Raw genomic sequence first — 17291 nt, forward strand, 5'->3', positions numbered from 1 at the left:
CTAGTCCATTGGTGTAGTTGAACGTGACCAGTAATACAAGATTGTGTTGATCCTATCTTCCGTTGCTCAATCACGTCTACAGATACTTGCACTACAATAGATAAATCGATAACCCAAATCCATTATATTTGTGATTGAATCCATTTAATATAAATCTTCCTTGATATTAGAACTACATATTTTATGTTCTATGATTTTTGATCCAACATACGAAGCCAAAAATTATTTTTTAATAAAATAAAATTAGAATAAATATTTTGTATTTTATTTTTTGAGAAAATAATTTTTTGGATGCGTTTTCTGCCTGTTTACAACACGTAGAGACACTGAAACTGTCAAAATAGAGAATTTATGGCTCTTTAGGAATAATCAGATCCTTATTTGACCATTTCTAGTCTCAACAAATGGTGCATTGTACTATAAACACTCGTTCATGCTCGTCGCCTCGATAAATGGACCATAGTTACCACTGATAGGCTTAAATCGCATATTTCAATTAAGAGCAAGTGGACTCTATCGTATCAAGTAGTAAATCTTTCGAAGAACAGTATTGATCCCATAGAGACTAGTATTTAATGCCCTATTCGTACTCGAATTCTATATTATTTAAGGATTGATTTGAACGTGATAAGTTTGTAACCTTAATTACCAATAAAGAAATTAAACTAGTAAAGCAATTGGACAATTAATATGTTTAAACGAATGAATGAAAGACTAGGATTTAGGATCCCCGTGCTAACTCTTATGAATCAATAAGTGTATGTTGTGTGAGTTTAAAGATTAAGGCCCTGTTTGGTAAAGAGCGTTTTGGGATAAAAAGAGCGGTTTTGACCAACATTAGCGGTTTGACCACTGAAACCGCTGATTGGAGTGTTTGGTGGAGAGAGGTTTGGAAGAGAGTTTTGGGATGAAAACGCTAATTTAGAAAAAGCTCCTTTTATGAGCTTTTTGAATTAGCGTTTTGCAATATTAAAATTAATGGACTTCTTTAACCCTAATTATTTTATGTATATGTTTATGTATTAAAAAAAGAAATGCCCTTATTCGTCTTTTTGCACAACCCGCTATTATCAATCAGCTAATTTTTACCAAACATATCTACACAAACAGCTAGTCAAATCAGCTAGTCAAATCAGCTAATGTAATCAGCTAACAGCTAACAGCTAACGTAATCAGCTAATTCTCAAACAGGGCCTAACTCGAGACGATGATTTTCCATTAGAAAATAACAATTCCGGTTAAGAACTTACTAAATCTATCTCAAACACTTTCATGTTGATGCTTAGTTAGGTAAAATCCTTAATAGTGCTTGAAGGCATTAGATGTTATGAAAACCAAAGCTAAGTCGTAACCTAGACCACGAAGCTGCACTATCCGGTTAAAGTATAAGATTAACTAATATGCTAAATTGACTCGTTTACTTGATTAGGTTTCACAATTCAACTTCTCTACCCAATTACTTGGTTAGGTTTCGTAGATAGAGGTAAGCATTACTTTTAGTTAATTCTTTGTTAATCCTACAACACAATCTAAATGCTTATTTACGATCCATACTCGTAATCACGGTTCACCTCCATCCTAACCTATAGTGTTTTAGCTCATATTTGTGTTGAAACACCTTTCCACGTGATTTTGATTTGACAAAATTATTTATGTGAATGATAAAAATATTCCAACACATTAAATTTAAATGCTTTGATTTATTCATACTAATGTGTTTGTTCAATGTTGAGTTATTTGATTTATAAGACATTAAGATAAAAAGCCTAAAGGCCCATAAGTGGAAGTCAAGCCCAAGTCAACAGATCAAGACCTCACGGCCCATGAAGACAAAACGTCGTCGTACTGAGTAAGACATAAGTCCAGCAACAAGAAGGATCGAGAAGCCTTCTACCAATAGCTTCAAGATGAAGCTGCTGAGTTGAACGACAAGAAGTACAAGTCAGCGGCAGAACAGAATAAACTTAGAGACAAAGTATTTCTACTTTGGGTAAAGCTCAAAAGGCGCAAGAAGCTGTCTGGAAGACTTTGCCATAAATGTGGGAACATTCTGTTTCATCTAACGAAAAGCTGCTGAGCACTGGCGAGGACAGAAGATACAAGAATATGATTGGCCGAGGACGCTGAGCACGTACTGAGTGAAAGCGATAGGAAGCCGTTTGCCTCCAACGGTTATTTCGAAATTCGAAATCACAGGTGCTTGAAGTGTCACTATAAATAGGCCACTCAAATGCTTCATTCGATGCAGATCTTCAATTAAGTCGAAACGCTGACCAAATTGATACTTGAAGTTCTATGAGAAAAGCAAAATAAATCTTACACCAATTCCAATCTTGTGTAAAAGTCTAGAGTGATTTTATTCATCTAAAGTGTCTTAGCAATTGTTGTTTAGGACAAACACTTATCATTTCTAGAAGTATAGAAAGGAGAAGCTGAGTACTCGGTTATAGTACTCAGCGGTAATAATAGGAGTGAGTAGAGGAATAGAGGAAGGTACTCTTGTATACTCAGCTTCTGTTGTAAAAGGTTTCGTGCTCTACTTTTAAAGAGCTCAGTAGAGGATTCAAAAAGCTCGGAACGAGTTCCGGGGACTGGATGTAAGCGGAGAGGCCGAACCAGGATATGTCTGCTGAGTAACATATTTCTAACCCTTAACTCCTTTATATATTGCTTGCTAAAAAACTGACCAAGTAACGAACTCACGCTGAGTTAAGTGCATTGAGAAGCTGAGTTCAGGAATAGACTCAAGTGTTATCTCCTGACTCAAGAAAAGAAACAGACTTAGTCACCAGTTGACTAAGCTTGTGTCTTAAACTACTCAGCACCGCTGTGTAAACCTTTTCTTAAAGAAAAGAAGTCAGCCTTAACGGAAAAAAAATTTGAATAGTTCCTATCCCCCCCTTGGAACTAATCTTATCACGTTACACGGGACCAACAAGTGGTATCAGCGCTTAAAAGCTCACTGAGCAAGATATAACTATCTTGAGCTAATCCCCACAATGGCTGAGAACATCACTCGTTTCCTCCCAGGAAATCAGACAACTCAGAGTCTTCCTGAGGGAATGTCCATTACTCGGCCTCCTCTGTTCTTCGGGTCTAACTACACCTTTTGGAAGAACAGAATGAAAAACTTCATTCAGGCAACAAATATGAGTGCATGGCTTTCTATAGTCCAATGCCCATTTGTTCCTGTTGAAACTGTTGACGGCCAAACGGTTGTTAAAGCTGAGACTAAGTGGACAGAAGATGACATCAAGAAGCTACAAAATCATGCTTCGGCTATAAACATGCTTCACTGTGCATTAGATGCTGCAGAGTACAACAAAATTTCAGGTTGTGAGTCAGCACAGGAAATCTGGAAGAAACTGGAGGTCACCTACGAAGGAACCAACAAAGTTAAGGAGTCCAAGGTGAACCAGCACATGAGGTTGTATGAGCTGTTTGAAATGAATGATGATAAAGGAATCTCTGAAATGAACTCAAGATTCACAAACATAATCAACGAGCTCAAAAGACTTGGCAAGATCTTTACTGAGGAAGAGCAAGTCAAGAAGATACTGAGGAGTCTTCCCAAAAGCTGGCAAGCTAAGAAAACTATTGTTGAGGAAGCTCAAGACCTGACCACCTACAAGTATGATGAACTCATTAGATCTCTGCTGACCCATGAGATCTCAATGAAGAACTTTGAGGTGAAGGAGAAGTCTGAGGACAAGAAGCAAAAGTCTCTTGTCATGAAAGCTGACTCCACGGATGGGAGCTCAACAAACGATGAAGAAATGGCCATGTTCACTAGAAAAATGAAAAGGCTGTTCAGAAAGAATGACAAATATTCCAAGAAGCCTTACAAGAAATTTGACAAGTACAAAGTTGAGTCCAGCGACAGCAAGTACAAGAAGGACAACTCAAAGCCCATCACATGCTTTGAATGTCATCAAACTGGCTATATCAAATCAAGCTGTCCTACCTTGAGGAAGGAAAAGAAGAACAACAAGAAGGCAATGGTGGTAACCTGGAGTGACAGTGATGAGTCATCATCATCAGAAGCTGATGCCACTGAGTCAGCAAAGATTTGCTTCATGGCTGATGAGCTTGCTGAGCCTTGTGTTTCTGAGCATGCTGACCCTTCCATTGCATCTGACGATGAGGCACACTCAACTGAGGTAATATCACTACTCCTGTTCAGAAATGAAATGATAAATGCCCTGAGTGACCTCTACACACTTATCAAAAAGTGTAACAAGAAGGTTAGAGCACTCAGCAGGCGATATGATGAGATTGAAGAGGTCAAACTCAGTGACCTTCGATATCTTCTCCAAGACAACTCAACTTTGCATAGCAATATAGAAACTATGCACAAGTTTGTCTCTGAGGTCCAATCAGATTCTAAGAAACTGAGAAAGGACATCACATCTATTCAGAATCAATTCAAGGTTCCGAATAAAAGAAATATTCCTCTGAACACTCTGTACCGAAGTACTAGTCAGCAGAGATGGAATCCTCAACGGAATGTCCAGTGTGACTTCTGTGGGAAGAAAGGACACACCACAAAGGTGTGCTGGCATGCTCAACACTGGGGTGCTGACCAGTCAGTGAGATATCCTAAACGGAAGGTCAGCTGTGACTTCTGCGGGAAAAATGGGCACACTATCCAAGTGTGTCGTCATAAGATTAAACATGATGTTTCACCTGTTGAGCCTAACAAACAAGGACCCAAAAAGACTTGGGTACCTAAAGATAACTAGCTATATTGCAGGTAAGCCTAAGGTGTGTTGAGAAGTCAAAAATGTGGTACATTGACAGCGCATGCTCGAGGCATATGACTGGTGATGAAACTCAGTTCATCACACTTGTGCGTAAACGAGGTGGAAGCGTAAGTTTCGGAGACAACAAAAAGGGTAAGATAGTAGGGTCAGGAACCGTTGGTGGTAATCCTACTATTGAGCCAGTCTCCCTAGTCAGTGGACTTAAATATAACTTACTGAGCATAGCTCAGCTATGTGACAACGGCAGAAAAGTTATATTTGATAACACTGGATGTAAAATACTCGAGGGAAAAACAAATGAATTAATTTTAACTGCCCCTCGTGTTGATAATGTCTTTATGCTGAATTTGGAAAAGAAATTTTCAAAAAATGTATGCTTAGTGTCAAAGGAAGAAAATTCCTGGCTATGGCACAGGAGACTTGGTCATGTAAGCATGGACCTCCTGGCCAAATTAGCAAGAAAGCAATTAGTTGAGGGTTTGCCAGAACTTAAGTTCGAAAAGGATCAATTATGTAATGCTTGTCAGTATGGAAAACAAAGTAAAAAATCTTTTCACGGTAAAAACATTGTCTCAACCAAGCGTCCGCTCGAGTTGCTACACTTGGATCTCTTCGGACCAGTCCAGCTGCTGACCTTGGGTGGTAGGAGATTTTCCTTGGTCATTGTAGATGACTTTTCTCGGTACACTTGGATCATCTTGCTGAGTAGCAAGGATGAAACCTTTGAGACGTTTCCAACATTAGTAAGAAAACTAAAACTTGAAAATGATAAAGACCTAAAGTTAGCTCACATCTGAAGTGACAATGGTGGAGAATTCAAAAATCAACAGTTTGTTGAATTTTGTGAAGCCAGCGGCATTGACCATAACTTTTCTGCTCCTAGAACGCCTCAACAGAATGGGGTAGTTGAGAGGAAAAACAGAACCTTGGTTGAAATAGTCAGGACAATGCTGAGTGAGAATAAGCTTCCGAAGTACTTTTGGGGAGAAGCTGTCAACACAGCTTGCTACATACTTAATAGGGCTCTAGTCAGACCCATATTAAAGAAGACTCCCTACGAACTTTGTAAAGGAAGAAAACCCAATATTGGATACTTTCGTGCCTTCGGCTGTAAATGTTTCATTTTAAATACTAAAGACAACCTTGCTAAGTTTGATTCAAAAGCTGATGAAACTATCTTTTTAGGCTACTCAACAAACAGCAAAGCATACATAGTTTTCAATAAACGAACTCAGGTCTTAGAAGAGTCCGTACATATTGAGTTCGATGAAACTAACCCTGCAAGAAAAGACAAGCAGCTGACTGAGGATGATCCACACTCAGCACCTGCTGACCAAGAAACAGCCGCTGAGTCACTACCTCAAGGGCTGACCAAAGGTAAAAGCGAAACTCAAATAGTCTTCACTGACCAATCTACACCTGCAGAGATTGTTGAAACACAACCAGCTCAAGACATCACTCTACCAAAGGAGATCAGAATACCAAGAGGACACTCAGAGAGTGCTATTCTTGATGCTGCTGAAAACACCCTGATGACCAGAAATCAACTCAGGAGATACCTCAGCAATGTAGCATTCATCTCAGTTCTGGAACCAAAGAACTTCTCTGAAGCTGAGCATGATGAGTTCTGGATGGGTGCAATGCAAGAAGAACTTGATCAGTTCAGAAAAAATGAAGTATGGGACTTAGTGCCAAACCCAAGAAGCTAGAAGACCATAGGAACAAGATGGGTCTTCCGCAACAAGCTAGATGAACAAGGGAATGTAGTCAGGAACAAAGCAAGACTTGTAGCTCAGGGCTACAGTCAGCAAGAAGGTATTGACTACGGTGAGACCTTCGCCCCAGTGGCAAGGCTAGAGGCTATAAGAATTTTATGTGCTTATGCTAGTTACATGAAATTTAAGTTATTTCAAATGGATGTTAAGAGTGCATTCCTTAATGGAGTTATAAACGAGGAAGTCTATGTTAATCAGCCTCCAGGGTTTGAGGATCCCAAGTTCCCAAACCACGTTTATAAGCTCAAAAAGGCTCTGTATGGTCTCAAGAAAGCACCACGTGCTTGGTATGAGAGGCTGACCAGTTTCCTGCTGACTAGAAATTATGTCAGAGGTAAAGCTGATACAACCTTATTCATTAAGAGGAAGGGTAAAGATACCCTACTGGCTCAGATATATGTTGATGATATTATTTTTGGTGCCACTAATGAGTCCATGTGCAAGGAATTTAGTAAGCATATGCAGACTGAGTTTGAAATGTCAATGATGGGAGAACTCAACTTCTTCCTTGGACTTCAAATCAAACAAGGGAAAAATGGCATCTTCATCAGTCAAACCAAGTATGCTAAGGAGATATTGAAGAAGTATGAACTTGAGAACTGTAAGCCAATATCTACCCCAATGGGCACTGACACTGTCCTCTGCGCTGACGAAAATGGTAAGTCAGTAGACAGTAAATTGTACCGAGGTATAATTGGCTCTCTACTCTACTTAACTGCTAGTAGGCCGGACATTCAGTTCTCAGTATGTTATTGTGCTAGATATCAATCTAACCCTAAGGAATCTCATTACATAGTTGTAAAAAGAATCCTTAGATATTTGTAAGGCTCAGTGAATGCAGGTTTATGGTATCCCAATACTTATGATTTCACACTCATTGGATACACTGACGCTGACTACAGACGAGACAAGCTTGAACGAAAAAGCACCTTAGGAGGATGTCATTTCCTTGGAAGCTGTCTTGTGTCTTGGTTCAGTAACAAGCAGTCATCAGTAGCCCTGTCAACCACTAAAGCTGAGTACATTGCTGTTGGAAGCTGTGTGGCTCAAGTCCTCTGGATTAAGCCATAGCTGGAAGATTATGGTGTTCAGACTAAAACAATTGAAGTCAAATATGACAACAAAAGTGCCATTGATCTATCAAAGAACCCAATCCAGCACAGTAGGATGAAGCATGTTAGCATAAGGCATCACTTCATCAGAGACCATGTACTCAAGGGAGAGATCAAGTTGACTTATGTCCCAACGGATGAGCAGCTTGCTGATATCTTCACCAAGCCATTGGCTCGTGAGCAATTCAACATACTTAGAGAAGCTATCAGTATGTTTAATCCTCTTCAATAAAATTATATGCTTAAATCAAACGTTGAGTGATTACCATGCTGAGTGATTCGTGCTAAATTAGTAACTATTGCATACTGAGTATAACATGATATGAAATTCCCCATGCTGAGTAGATGTACACACTGAGTGATTATCTTAAGCTGAGTTACTAAGCACACGAATAATTATTCTACGAAAAACTGACTACTCAGAATACCAAATGTATGGCATTCTTAACGCTGAGTAAAAGATCCGTTGTAGAATTAATACTAAGCACGCGCATTAAATAGCCACCTAGGATGACGTATGCACAATAATTAGAAAACACATGCGCCGATTGTGTCATAAATGCCAGAATCATTGTCGGTTGATTATCTCGAGGTCAAACTGCCACCTCAACGCTTCAGATCAACTCGACACCCCTATAAATAGCGGATGAATTCCCACTTCTACCTCTTTACACTTAGAAATTCTGGCAATCAAATTCTATCTCTCTAAAAATCCCAAACCTCTCAAAAATCTCTAAGAATCATGTCTAATGATTCTCAGAATGTCTCCGGTGCCGGTTACGATGATAACCGCTCTGATGAAAATCCTTCATCTCCTGCTCAGTAGGAATATAGCGAGACTCCCACCAAGTATTAAGAACCTGGTCAGCATGACCATTCTAAGGTCACTACCCCGAGCAAGAAATCCCAGGCTGACCAAGCTACATCGTCAAAGAAATAGAAGGACAAGGGAAAGAAACCAATTGAGAGAACCTACACACCTGTCTACGAAAGTGTAAGGGGATACAAGGTTGACCACTCCTGATGGTTCTCGAAGGGGTTTGTTGAAGCTGAGCAACCTTTCTGCGAGTGGATTTCTAAGAATGGCTGGACCGAGCTATTCTCTATTCGAGAAGCCACTTACCCAGAGTTGGTGAAAGAATTCTACGCTAACCTAAGAGCCGCTGATGATAACAGTGACTATATGGTCACCAAGGTCAAAGGGAAAGACATCTTTATCAACCCTCCTTACCTTGCCAAACTGCTCAAGCTAAAAACCGAAGGAGCTAAACTCAGAACAATGAATGACCACAGTAAAATTAAGTATCCCACTGAGTTCTGCAAACCCACCGGTCATTTAGGGGAAATCTCTAGTACTTCCATGGGTCAACATCAGAAAATGGCACACGACATACTGACTAACTTCCTCTTTCCAAAGGTCAACTCAACGTCTTCAGCATCTAACTTCGAGCAGTGCTTCATTTGTCACATGCTGACCTACCAGCCGATCAACATGCATGTTTTTCTCATCGGTGGTTTTCAACAAAGTACTGGAACCCTTAGGTTAGGCTCACTTATCAACAAAATCCTCAAAGACTATCAGGTGAGCTTGGTTGAGGAAATTAAAGTCTGGGGGACTGAGATTACTGCAGCTGCATTGTTCGGCTTGGTCTACGACCAATCGATTGTGCCCAAGAAAGGAAAAAGGGCCGCTGTTAAGGAAACAGAGGGGATGCTGACCAGAGAAGGAAAGAAAGCAAAGAAAGCTCACGCTGATAAGCAAGACAGAAAGAGGAAAGTTGTTCAAACCTCTTCCAAAGACGTTGATGCTGCACCGAAAAAGATTTGGTTTGTGTCCAAAGGAACAAAGCCTCAAGTTGCACAAGGTCAGGTTGGGCCCAAGTCAGCAGAAAACCTTAAAAGGCAAGTTGAGCCTGAGGAAGAAGAAAAAGAGGACACTCCTGAGCAACCACTGAGAAAGAAGAAGAAGATCTCTTCTGGGTTGAGTCCTATTGATGCACCCCCACTTGACGTCGTCATCTCTGAAGACTCACATTTTATGAGAAGTCAAGGCATTGATCTTGAGAAAACCCCCACTGACCAAGAAGAAGAAGAATTGGGTAATCTCGGAGGTCAGTTTGATACTGAGGAGACAGTAGATGTTGAGCAACATGAGACAATTAACACTGAGCTGGTTGAAGAAGAAGCTGAGCCAACAGCAAAGGATCATGCTGACCTAGGGGCCAATTCACCTTCTGAATCTCTTGACTCTATTCAAGCTGAACCCTCTCCTCCAAAGACTAAGAAATTAAGGAGACTTAAGAAAAAGGCTCATAAATCCCCAGTTATTGACCTTCTGGGTGACTCACCTCTACGGGATCCCATAACTAATCTCTCTGACATGCATTTCAAATTCTTCTCCAATCCCACTGAGTTTTCTCCACCAGAGCAACAGAAAAAGCAAGCCTCTATTTCTCAACCTAAGGAACATGTCGACTCAACTGCTACTCAAGGTCAAGTTGATACCGAGCAAGTGCTCGAAGTTCCTGCTCCTCAACATACTGAGATAGCAAAGGAAAAACATGCTCAGGTCAGTTCTGAAATTCCTCAACCTCCTCAAACTAGTCAGCTTCAGCCTGACTCTGAGCAAGTAAATGACTCTGCCGATCAACTTCTTCCACATCCTCAAGAGCAGAATATCAACCAGTCAATTCCTACTGGTAGTCAAAATAAAAGTCCAGCCACTGACCACGCTGGCACTTCAAATAATGAACAGCACCAATCACCTCCTCCATCTGGTGCTACTCATATTCCGGCATCTGGGCCAAACATTGATGAATCCTATACTTACCTGCACGCCACTGAGTCTGGTCAACGAATCATTGACTCAGCTCAAGCCCTACTCCGGGATCTTCATCAATCCAATGTCGAAGCCGCTGGGTCAGTTCATGTTGAGCAAACTCAACTTTCCTCTGTCACTCAGCTTCTCACAGAAATCAAAGGTCTTAAGGATCTTCTGAGTGTTATGACATCTCTCCAGTCTCAACAGCCCAAGCAGGAATCACTAGTAAAGCTGGCTGAACTCCAGCTGACTATGGTAAATCACATGAACTCTCTCCAGGGTCAATTTCAAAACCTGTCAGTTGCGAACTCAATGTATGCAACCTCTGCTGAGGTTCATCACCTCTTTTCCCAGCTTCATTCTGATCTAGCCATAACCAACGAGCAACTCTCTTCCTCCTCCCAATGCTCCATTGAGCAAATTAGTGAGGCTGTCCGTCTACTCAACTTGAGTAAGGAAGAGATGGAAACTGACCAACTCAAGACAAATGAGCTTTTGCAATACTCCAATCCATTTTCAAACATGCGCGTCACACGAATGTTCAGCATCAGTATTATGATTCGACTTTGCTTAAGATGTTTCATCAAGCTTATGCCATGCTGACTGATACTATCACCTGGGTTGGAAAGTCTCAAGAATATATTCTGAGTATGCTCAGTGCCTTGGTCAGGGTTCCCCATTCTGTCTTGGATGATGGTGTTCCTGTTTTTGATGGTCTCAATGAAAGCACGAAAAAGCTTAAGGCATATTCTGTGCAGTTAACTCGTGCTGCTCTCAACGACACCTTAATTCCTCCTCCGCCCGGTGCTGGCAAAACGGGGGAGAAAGAACAAGCTGGTAGAACTCAGCATACAGGGGAAGCATCTGGTAGTCAGCAGCAACAAAGACACGCCAATGGAAAAGGCAAAGATAGCATTGTCCAAGTCAACAGAAAGAAATAGTTTTGGCTAGATTTGTTAAGATCTTGACTTGTACTTTTGTTGTTATCTGTCGTATTTTGTTTTGCTGACCATCTATCTAAACTTATGCATCTACCATTCAAATTGACTAAATTTTATGTGATGCTTGTTTATGTTTTGTGCTAAACACTGACGTATCTTCATTAAATCAACTGTGTTATTTATTCACATTGCCTTATGATTGTCTGCTGTGTTGATCTAAACGTTGACCTCTTTTTAATGTCTTCTTAAAGAAACCTCATTGAACAAAGATATACTCAGCGTACTTTAATATCTAAACTCAATCTTCCGCATAACTAAACTGAGTAAAAAAAATATGTTCCATGAGCTGACCTAATTCAGAAAACTAACCTTAGACTTACTTGATTAAACCTTGAAATGTTTAAAGTAAAACTAAGTCAGTAAGCTCAACACTTACGGGGGAGTATCTTGAGAAAAACAAGGTCAACTATCATGGGGGAGCTCAACACTGAGTTCCTTACTGAATATTTTTGCCAACATCAAAATGGGGGAGTTTGTTGAAACACCTTTCCATATGATTTTGATTTGACAAAATTATTTATGTGAATGATAAAAATATTCCAACACATTAAATTTAAATGCTTTGATTTATTCATACTAATGTGTTTGTTTAATGTTGAGTTATTTGATTTATAAGACATTAAGATAAAAAACCCTAAAGGCCCATAAGTGGAAGTCAAGCCCAAGTCAACAGATCAAGACCTCACGGCCCATGAAGACAAAACGCCGTCGTACTGAGTAAGACATAAGCCCAGCAACAAGAAGGATCGAGAAGCCTTCTACCAATAGCTTCAAGATGAAGCTGCTGAGTTGAACGACAAGAAGTATAAGTCAGTGGCAGAACAGAATAAACTTGGAGACAAAGTATTTCTACTTTGGGTAAAGCTCAGAAGGCGCAGGAAGCTGTCTGGAAGACTTTGCCATAAATGTGAAAACATTCTGTTTCATCTGACGAAAAGCTGCTGAGCACTGGCGAGGACAGAAGATACAAGAATATGATTGGCCGAGGACACTGAGCACGTACTGAGTGAAAGCGACAGGAAGCCATTTGCCTCCAACGGTTATTTCGAAATTCGAAATCACCGGTGCTTGAAGTGTCACTATAAATAGGCCACTCAAATGCTTCATTCGATGCAGATCTTCAATTAAGTCGAAACGCTGACCAATTTGATACTTGAAGTTCTGTGAGAAAAGCAAAGCAAATCTTACACCAATTCCAATCTTGTGTAAAAGTCTAGAGTGATTTTATTCATCTAAAGTGTCTTAGCAATTGTTGTTTAGGACAAACACTTATCATTTCTAGAAGTATAGAAAGGAGAAGCTGAGTACTCGGTTATAGTACTCAGCGGTAGTAATAGGAGTGAGTAGAGGAATAGAGGAAGGTACTCTTGTATACTCAGCTTCTGTTGTAAAAGGTTTCGTGCTCTACCTTTAAAGAGCTCAGTAGAGGATTCAAAAAGCTCGGAACGAGTTCCGGGGACTGGACGTAGGCGGAGAGGCTGAACCAGGATATGTCTACTGAGTAACATATTTCTAACCCTTAACTCCTTTATATATTGCTTGCTTAAAAACTGACCAAGTAACGAACTCACGCTGAGTTAAGTGCATTGAGAAGCTGAGTTCAGGAATAGACTCAAGTGCTATCTCCTGACTCAAGAAAAGAAACAGACTTAGTCACCAGTTGACTAAGCTTGTGTCTTAAACTACTCAGCACCGCTGTGTAAACCTTTTCTTAAAGAAAAGAAGTCAGCCTTAACGGACAATTTTTTTGAATAGTTCCTATCCCCCCCTTGGAACTAATCTTGTCACGTTACACGGGACCAACAGTTTGAGCTAAGACACTAAGGCATGATGGGATGGATTGAAGATGAACTCATGTTCAACAAGTTAGGTTTATTAATTCAAGAATAAAAGAAGAAGAGAATGTAGATGAAGAGAAAACTTGAATTAGACGAACTAAACTTGAGAATAAGAGGTGAGAAAACAAACCAATGTCAAAGCTTGCTTAACTAAACTAATAATGGAACAAAAACAATAATCTAAACTAATGTAAAATGAAATATAAATCAGAGTATGTGAAAACGGAAAGTAAAACTAAGTTACAACTAAGCTAATCCAATAACTATTCTCATTAATCTCTTAATTACATTGTAAAAGCTCCTATTTATAGTGCTTTGCTCATCCTCTGATCTCTAGTAGGTCTTCTATCCTTCCTCTGGTTGGATTATAGTTGTAGAAGTTGAATAGGAACGAGCCCTTTCATAGAGTTCCGATTGGAGTCCAATGCTCATTTTTGTCATTGCTCGCCAACCTATTATCCATGCTCGCCGAGCAACCTATGAAACTCATGTTTTACGACTTTGAACTTCATTTATTGACTTATAATTGTAGCTAGTCCAGGTTGCTCAGTGAGTTACATGGATGAGCAACCTTCTGAACTACCATTTTTCTCCGTTTAAGGCCCGAAACTACCTGAAATCGCTCAAAGCTCTAACCAATACCAAAGTAAGGTAAAAGTTAGTAATAATAAGTGGAATATATACATTAAGACTCAAAAATATAGATATAACTATATTGGTGATAACAGACGACACTGATTTAGGACCACAATTTCCCCTTCCTGGTTAACTTATTCATCTTCCATTAATAAAAGTGTGCACAATCCTCCCTCAATGCAACGGTGTTATAGAGAATAGGGTTGTCCATAGAGGAAGCATGACCCTTTCCTCTTACAATCATCTCATTCCTTCAATATTATGTGTCTAATACCGCAATTTTGAATTTGACTTGGAGAGGCAGAAGAACTCACGCTTGAAGAAGTTGGTGACTTAGGGAATTCAATTCTAAGGATGGAAGAATTTTTGTAAGAAAATTCCATTATTAGTCTGGTTAAAGATCTATTAACTGACCCGGCCCATTTTGAGTTATCTCGACCCAAGGAACTGTTTGCCCTACTACTCCCATTTCTTGAATAATTAGCCATGTACGCCGCCTAATTTCCTCTTTAGAATAACATCCTAACAATTTATAATTTAAAGCACCACTATTGCCATGTCGGAGCTCCACCATCTCTGTCGTTTTTGCAAGTCTCATCACTTATAGGAGTGACATGAGGTTGTGCATCCTTACCTTTTCACTAAGATCTTCTCGCAACCCATTAATGAAATAACCCACATATTGGAGCTTGGGTTGTTGTGGAACCAGTGATGCGATTAACTCAAAACTCTCGATATACTCTACCACTATGTCATATGGACGTATTGCTGCTAATTCCTCATATGGGTTTTGTATATCTAAGTAGCTGAAGCGCTATAAAAGTTATTCTTTGAAAACATAGTGGTTGGAGGTGGTGGTGTGTAGGAGTGTAAATGAGTCATGGCGAGTCCGAACCTAGGTAGGCTCGATATTAGCTCGTTAGTATCTCGAGCCGAGCCTTTTCAAACCGACCTTTGATCGAGCCGAGATTTTATCGAGCTTCTAACTAGTTTTAACCAAATTCATCATACATGCATAGAATAAGTAGCATAGAAAACAAAAAATCCTCATAACATATTTCATATGATTTTAAAATATTTATAAAGAAAAACAATTCTGTGTTATTGCCGAGATTCAAGAATAGTAGATAGTACTTATGGTCGGAAAACACAAACATAGAGAAAAATTTCAAACAATGAAATATATATTAAAGTTTGTAATGTATTTTTTTTCCTTATCAAAACCTAATTTTCTAGCTAACAACTCAAACGCCTAAGTTTTTTGTGTCATTTTTTATCAGTTAAATCTTACGTGAGTTGTGAATATATAATAATGAAATATATATAAAATAATTAAAAATAATCGAGTCTGTTCGTGAGCTTTTGAGTCGAACCTGAGGAAACTCAGACTCAGCTCTTAGTGCTCGAGCTGATCCCGAACTCAAGTCAAGCCCTTTCAAAACGAGATTTGGTCAAACTTTCACTGAGACGAGCTTGAATAGTTTGCAAACTACCAAACCTCATTGACACCCCTAGGTGTATGGTTGATTCTGAAGTAAGTTTCTACTAGGGTTACCTACCCACACGGAATTATTCACTCTAACAATAATAACTTGACTTTTCGGCCAGCCAAGAGCGAGTTGTTGGTTTTGATAAACTAGAGAGTTGTTGGGGGGTATCATTTCCCAATTCAAGGTGGCCCTTTGTCCCAAGGTAGTTCAAGGTGTCACCTTGTCCCAGGGGTTGTATTTTGGCCAATGATTGCGCCTGCTACTAAACTTAGATCAGCTATGGAGGTTGGCTCTACTTCTGGCGTGGTACCCTTGTCAAGCTTCTTTAGTATGGAAAAGAATGACGTCATCATCACGTGATAGGTTAGAAAAATGAAATGATGTCACCTTACGCATTTATCAGTTGTCATATCACACACCTACCTACCATTTCACATAGAAAACATAAAAAAAAGGGTAAATTCCAAAAAAAAACCCCTGTGGTTTGATGTTGTTCCAAAAAAACTCTTGTGGTTTGGTTTTACAAAAAAAAAAGGACCGTGGTTTCGCCGTTACCCGAAAAACGGAAAATGACTTAACACCGTTAAAAATGCTGACGTGGCAATGGGTAGAGTTGGAAAAATATTTTTTTTTATTTCCCTCTTCTCTCTCCTCCTCCTTCTTCTTCCTCCTTCTTCTTCATCTCTTCTCTGAAATCTGGAAATTTCCAGATTTCTCTGCTAGAAAAAAACGCAGCCATTCCTTTCAAAGATTACTACACCGACTGGTTCAACACTCTCAAGAACCCTCTTCTTCCTCTCCTCACTCAATCCCTCTCTTCCTCGGCTCTTCTCTTCACTCCTCCCATCGCAATCTCCTCCTCCACCACTTCCTCTCTTACTACGACGCTCTCGATCTCGCCGTCACCACCGATCCAAACAATCTCCCTCACCTCCTTTACCCTTGCTGCTAATCGATTAAGGAGGAACATTGAGTTTGTGCGTTTGGGATTCTGATTTTTCATGGAGCAATTCGGGATTCTGATTTTTCATGAATTGCATGATTCAATCAGTGAGTTTGTGGGATTATGTTGTTGAAAAAAAAAACAAGCCCAAGCATCAATTCAAACAAAATCAATTTTGACTCAAATTTACATAGTAGAATTTCAACCTCTCCGTGAAAATGCAATCCCCATTGCTCACCTTAAATTGATGCGATCCAACCTACATAAAGAAAACATAAATAATCACAGAGAATACGAGAGAAAAAGATGGGAGGTAATGAGCGGAATTAAATAAACCTGAACAACCAGTTTCTGTTTCGCCTTCACTTTCAGTATACTCTCCCTCTGTCTCTTCGTCTTCCTCGTCATTTTCGCTTTCGTCACGAGAGCTTGAGGAGAAATTGCGATGGTGGTAGTGGACCCTGAGGGAATGATACGAGACGATTTCGATGCCGGTAGCTTTCAGAGACGATCTGGAGATCAGAAGAAGAGGAAGGAAGGAAGAAGAAGGAGGAGAGAGAGGAAAAAGAAAAAAGAAAAAGAAAAAAATAAAAAAATCGATTTTTCCAACTTTACCCATGTGCCACGTCAGCATTTTAACGGTGTTAAGTCATTTTCCGTTTTTTGGGTAACGGCGAAACCACGGTCCTTTTTTTTGTAAAACCAAACCACAAGGGTTTTTTTGGAACAACATCAAACCATAGGGGTTTTTTTTGGAATTTACCCTAAAAAAATGGTGACATATCAAGTGGTGAACATAAACCATGAAAACTTGAAGTTTATTGTCAATCCCCAATTACACTGAAACTAAGATTAAACCTTCAATCTAATGATGAAAATGAAGCCCTAAAGCACTTTGAACAAAGTTGAGGG

The sequence above is a fragment of the Euphorbia lathyris genome, chromosome 7 (assembly GCF_963576675.1).
Source record: "Euphorbia lathyris chromosome 7, ddEupLath1.1, whole genome shotgun sequence".
Classification (NCBI taxonomy): domain Eukaryota; kingdom Viridiplantae; phylum Streptophyta; class Magnoliopsida; order Malpighiales; family Euphorbiaceae; genus Euphorbia; species Euphorbia lathyris.